Raw genomic sequence first — 6,000 nt, forward strand, 5'->3', positions numbered from 1 at the left:
CTACCTCTTGACCTGTCCCCCTCTACCATCTTACATCTCATCCTCAAGCTCCAGGGTCTGTGTCTCTTTCCCCCTGCTCTGCTCACCTTTCTCGGACCCGGCAGTTTTCTAGCCTGTCGATTCTCTAAGCTCGCCAGAGTGAGATATAGGTTCCGGACCTCTCAAGGTTACCTCAGGGTTTCCTGTCTGGCCCTAGCACTGAGGCCAAGTTTTCTCACACTTGAACCCTATTCTAGACTGGCTCCTCTTGAGACCTCCTAACCATCCTCTTTCCCGCATCTGTCAGTTCCACTTTAACCCCAACTCTTACATTCTGCTGCTATCTCAGCCCAACCACTAGGTGGCGCCTTTGGTAACAGTCCCGCTCTACTGTATCTGGAATCTGCACCTAGCTAGCAGCACATCATATTAACATATGCAATCAGTACTTAATATAACACATAGAGTACATGATGTAACCAGTATAGGGCAAGTCCAGCTTCTACACAAGGACCTTGGTTCCCCATGTATTCACAATCCCTTCATTACTCTGCAATACTTCTGTATTGTATTGTTTAATGCTTCTCACTGTAATACTCTGTTAGGGCCTAGTAGGAGTACTATGGTGTTAGCCATGGAGGCCATTTTTAAGGCTCCTATACACATTAGATGAAGGTGGCAAAAACTGGCAATTTCAGGGGGATCAGTTGACCCTCTAATGTGTACGGGGATGTCTCCTGACTTTTGCTTGACAGATGAGGTTGGTTAGGTGAAAGAGGGGTCCAGCCTTTTGAGTTTCAGTGGGTGATCCTCTTGTTGGGTACCACAACGATGGGTCTTGCAGTGGCCCTCTCCTAGAGAACACATAAACACTCGGCAGAGATGTGTATGTTGTAGAGGTCAAGAGAAACTGTTATACACCAAATGATTTTTTTCAGCTGACATCTATCTAATGTGTATGGGGGCCTTTGGTAGATTTACCAACATACCTGTTGGGTAAATAGCTCCACTCCAACCCCGTTCGGGAAAATCATGGACCCACCAAGTAACACTCCCAAAACACACCCCAGAATTTACACAATTCCTGACAGTCCAGGTAAATTCAGGACAGTCAGGTATGTGTTAGGCCCCACAGCTACCATAGCAACCACCATGGACTCAGTGGTTTACTCTTCTCTCGTGGTCCAAAACCCATGTACGCTTAGATCTACAGAGGTCATATCTTTGGGGAAAGTGGAAATGCCTCCATACACATCAGATAGTCATTTGGTCCCTCTGAAAATCGGCACTTTAATCTACATGTGCATGGAGCTTAACATTTTCTTGGTTACTTAAATGCCAATTGAACCACACCTCATTTTCGACATTATGCAATTTTTGCCAATCTTGTCAGGGCATAAGGTTTTTGCAGGCGTCCATTGTACGGGTGCTCGTTAATGTGTTTGTGTATACTGAAGCCGGAATGATGTGTATCTGAGGCTTACACTTACATAACTGCATCGGATCAAGTGATGTGTCCTCAGAGTAATGGAGACCGCAACCTTATAAGAATATGAGACTTTACAAAACATTTCTCTGAATGTAGTCGTGCATTTCATGTGACACGCAGCATTACAGTCTGACCACAGCACAGCTTTTGCCCTTATTTTCATAACCATTGTGGCAGCACAGTATAGATGATGCAATGTGTTTGCTTTCCCATTATATTCACATTTAACCAATGCAAAACCAAGGAACGTCCTCCATTAGGATACCCGTCATGTGCTATAGTGTAAAGTTCCCTGTTTTCAGTGCCTAAGATACACGTGAGCTGGTCATATACGTAAATTAAAGGGCGCCTGTTAGAAATATGCAGTCTAATCTGCAGGTATCATGTTATAGAACAGGGGAGCTTCACAGATATATGGTTTTATAGGCAAAATGTCAGTATAACTTGTAATTCATTGCCTGACTCATTCTGGCCTTAGGAGTCCAGTGGGAAGTCTCAAGCAGCGATTGACATCTATTTGTCTATGGATGAATATACAGTGAAGTGATACCACCCACCAGTGGCGTAACTAGAGTTCGATGAGCCCTGGTGTAAAATTTGGACTTATGCAACCCCCCTCCTTTTGTTGTCAGATATAAATATATGCATGTATTCATTTAGCATTCATTTAGCAACCTATAAAGACATACAAGTTGCCCCCCCTCCATTACGTAGTAATGTCCCCCACCCTGTTCTAATCTCCCCCATCCTGGGCTCCTTCCTCATAAGTATGTCCCCCATCCTGACATATATGTCCCCTACCTACTATATATGTTCCGCATTGTAGCCCACATCCTGGTGTATATATAACCCCATCCTGGTAAAAATGTCTCCATCCTGCTATATATATGTCATCATCCTGGTATATAGTCCCCATTCTGGGCCCCCCTGCTATATACTGTCCCCCTCATGGTATCTACTGTACCCTCCTGAGGCGCCTCCTGGTCTATACTGTCCCCCTGCTGGGCCCCTCCTGATATATACTGCCCTCTTCCTGGTATCTACTGTCCCCCTCCTGGTATATATGTCCTCATCTTGGTAATATGTCTCCATTCTGTCTATTGCAAAAAACAACAATATTGTGCTCACCATCCCTGGCTCCCACATCGCGCAGAGTCCTTCTGTGCAGCCAGCACACAGTGGCCGGCAGCTTTCATCGATGTCGGTGCTATTGCAATGCATGACGTCATTGCCATGCACCGCCCTCCGTCACTGGAACACAGAAGAAAGCTGCCGGCTTTGTGCATCACAGTAGAGGGATCCGACAGGTCTCTGCACCACAATAAATTTCAACTAGACGTGCAGCCTTGGACACACATCCAGCTGAAGCAGGGGCTAGAGCTTGCGAGCCCCCAGCACACTTAGGCCCGCTTGCCTCCAACCGCGATTGTTCTGCCCCTATCACCCACTAGACTGCTAAGCACAGAATTTTTTCGTTATACTGTTCATGTAAAGTCCTGGTCGGCGGTCGTAGCTTTCAATGGTGGTGCCCTGTGGTAGACGATATAGGTATAAGTAGAAGGACCACGACACTTAATAAGATTGCAAAAAGTGTGAGTGTTATTGAAAAGTTCATGTCATCAAAAAAGGACAGCCAATGTTTTGGGTATATAAGTTAGCGCTGTTCTTACGTTCTTTTTGCTAGGACATGCTCTGGGACAGACTGAAACTTTGGTTGTCCTTTCTTTGATACACCGCTGGTTTATCAATAAAACTCGCATCCTAATTGGAATGTTATGCTGTGGTCTTTGAATTATGTTTTTTTGGCCAAATTCTTTTAGACACATGCATACTTTTCTTGGCGGAGCATGCATGTTTTATCTCCATGGGTTGAGGAGACATGGACTCATCCTCTGTCAATGGTTTATGTGATGCCACAGAGTACTGCAACTGAGTTAAGGAGCAGTATCTATCTGGGGTAAGTGACAAGTGGTTTGCCAGTGCTCACACCAGACACGTTTCACATGTAGTTAGGTGCCTTCCCCACAGGGAGGGTGGACTGAGGTGGGCAGGGAGAGTTAGCCATCCAGTAGTATGGGACTTCCCGGTCACCAGGACAACCACTAGAGGGTGGGTGCCGCATGGGGTATAAGAGGAGATAGCCATGACACATAGAGAGCTTTCTGTAGGGACGTCCCATGAGACCAGACTGGGTGCAGGAGAGCACCAGTGCTGGTGGGACGAGACACAGCTTATCTTTCCGTTGTGGAGCCTGGGGCTTGTGAGCTGGAGCTCAGCTCAGGTTCCTTCTGCTGATCCCTGGACAGCGAGGACAAACATGACATTTACACAGACACGGTAACTAGAGTTGAGCGATGTTCGATTCAAACCTTTAGCCAATATCAAATTCGAGTGATTTTGGGCGGCGTTCGAGTCGTTCGACGAACTCGAACAATTTGCTTCAAGTTCGGCAGTTCGAGTTACCGTTCGATAATGGTTCGATCACCAAAAGCGTGGCTTTTCACAGTAAGGCTATGTACGCACGTTGTGTATTTGCATGCGTCCTGCGTCCCCAGCACAATCCCTCTCTCTTTCCTACTCACCGATCACCGGCGCGGCGCTGCACGGCGTTCACACTGCTCCGGCGGCTTTTCCTCTTTTGAAAATGGCTGCCGCTCATTATTCAATCTGGTATTCCCTGCTTTCCCCGCCCACCGGCACCCATGATTGGTTGCAGTCAGACACACCCCTGCGATGAGTGACAGCTGTCTCACTGCAACCAATCACAGCTGCCGGTGGGCGGGTCTATAGCGTGCAGTAAAATAAATAAATAAATAATAAATAAAACCCTGCAGTTCCCCCCAATTTTGATACCAGCCAAGATAAAGCCACACGGCTGGAGGCTGGTATTGTCAGGATGGGGAGCGCCACGTTATGGGGAGCCCAACACACTAACAATATCACCCAGCAGCCGCCTGGAATTGCTGCATCTGTGGTGCCCCTGACCTAGTCAGGCACCACTGAGTACTGCACCCATACTGGGTGAGTCCAAACAGGTAATCCTAAAGGCTGAATAGGGTGTGTAAGCACAGACACATAGTAACCAGGTCTCACACACACCTTAGAGGGGACCCCCGGGCAGACCCAGGAGGGGGCGTGGCCTCCACATCTCAGCTAGTGGTGAGGAGAGGGACTGGGAGCTAAAAAGTGTAGCAGTGTGGCAGTCAGAGAGGAAGGAGCAGAGGAGCAAGCCAAGTCTGAAGCGGAGAGCGGGCACACAGACACGCTAGTCAGACCCTGCAAGTGTAGTGGCTGTTGGCGGGGGAGAACTGTCACCAGAAGTTAGACAGACAGACGCTGAGGAAGCCAGTCGGTCTGGAGGACACTGAGGGAATCAGTTGGTCATGTACGGAGACTTCTGGAGGGCTAGGCACGCACGGGGAACAGGTCCCTAGAGCCAGACATCCATTTAGTGGTCTGCTAAACCTGCCAGTGGGGTGGACAACAAGTTCCACACCAACCAACACAGAGTTCGAGCATCAGCAGCAACGAAGGGGCCCATAAGGAGGATCGAGCCTGAAGCTATCCACCTTGGTCCACACTGCTAGCAAACGTGCCAGAAAGGGGAGAAAAGGCAGCTGCGACTTCCCTGGATGAATCCCTCGGTATTTTAAGTCAGGGGTTGTCTGAAACAAGAAGTGCTAGGAAGGTGAGTCAGCAGTCACCCCTATACCAGCCTGAAGGATACCTGGTTCTCTCTGGTCTATCTCAGTATCGCCCGGGTTGCCTCACAAAACCAGCTGAACGTGAGTAAACAAGTTGAAAGACATTTCTGGACTGAGACTGAGTTATTCTGCGACCTGTTGTTTCGCACACATACACCCGAGCCCCTGGGGCCAGCCTCACTCTCGGGAGGCCATACCACCAGACTGAAAACACCATCAGCCCCAGATGTCGTTAAACTGCAGTGGCGGTCCCTGCCCTGACCGCAAACCGAGAGTCGCGTCACGACTCCTTTGAAATTGAACCTAACATACCTGTTGCCGGAAGGGTCCCTAAAGTGCCCCGGAGGTGACCGCTGCAGCGCTGTGGTGGGCGACTCACATCCATTAGATGTGACAGTCCCGGGACTCTATCCGGCTCATCCCGAATTGCTCTGGTGTGGTGGCAATCGAGGTAATAAGGAGTTAATCATGGCAGGCCACCTTTCATGATTAACCTGTAAGTGAAAGTAAATAAACACACACAACGAAAAATCCTTTGTTTGGAATAAAAAACAAAAAAACACCCTCTTTCACCATTGTTATAAAATCCTTAAATACCCCTCCAGGTCCGACGTAATCCACAGAGGTCCCGTGACACATCCAGCTCTGCTACATGAAGCTGACAAGAGCGTGGTAGAACAGGTGCGCTCTGTGTCAGATCCACGCAGCAACTGACGTGAGCTGTGCAGTCAGCGGGGACGTCACTGAGGTAATGCCTGCGTGTGCGGGGATGATGGGGGTTGTAGTGCCTGCGTGTGTGCGGTGATGAGTGCGGTAGTGCCGGTGTTT

The sequence above is a fragment of the Anomaloglossus baeobatrachus genome, chromosome 6, assembly GCF_048569485.1.
Source record: "Anomaloglossus baeobatrachus isolate aAnoBae1 chromosome 6, aAnoBae1.hap1, whole genome shotgun sequence".
NCBI classification, from domain to species: Eukaryota; Metazoa; Chordata; class Amphibia; order Anura; family Aromobatidae; genus Anomaloglossus; species Anomaloglossus baeobatrachus.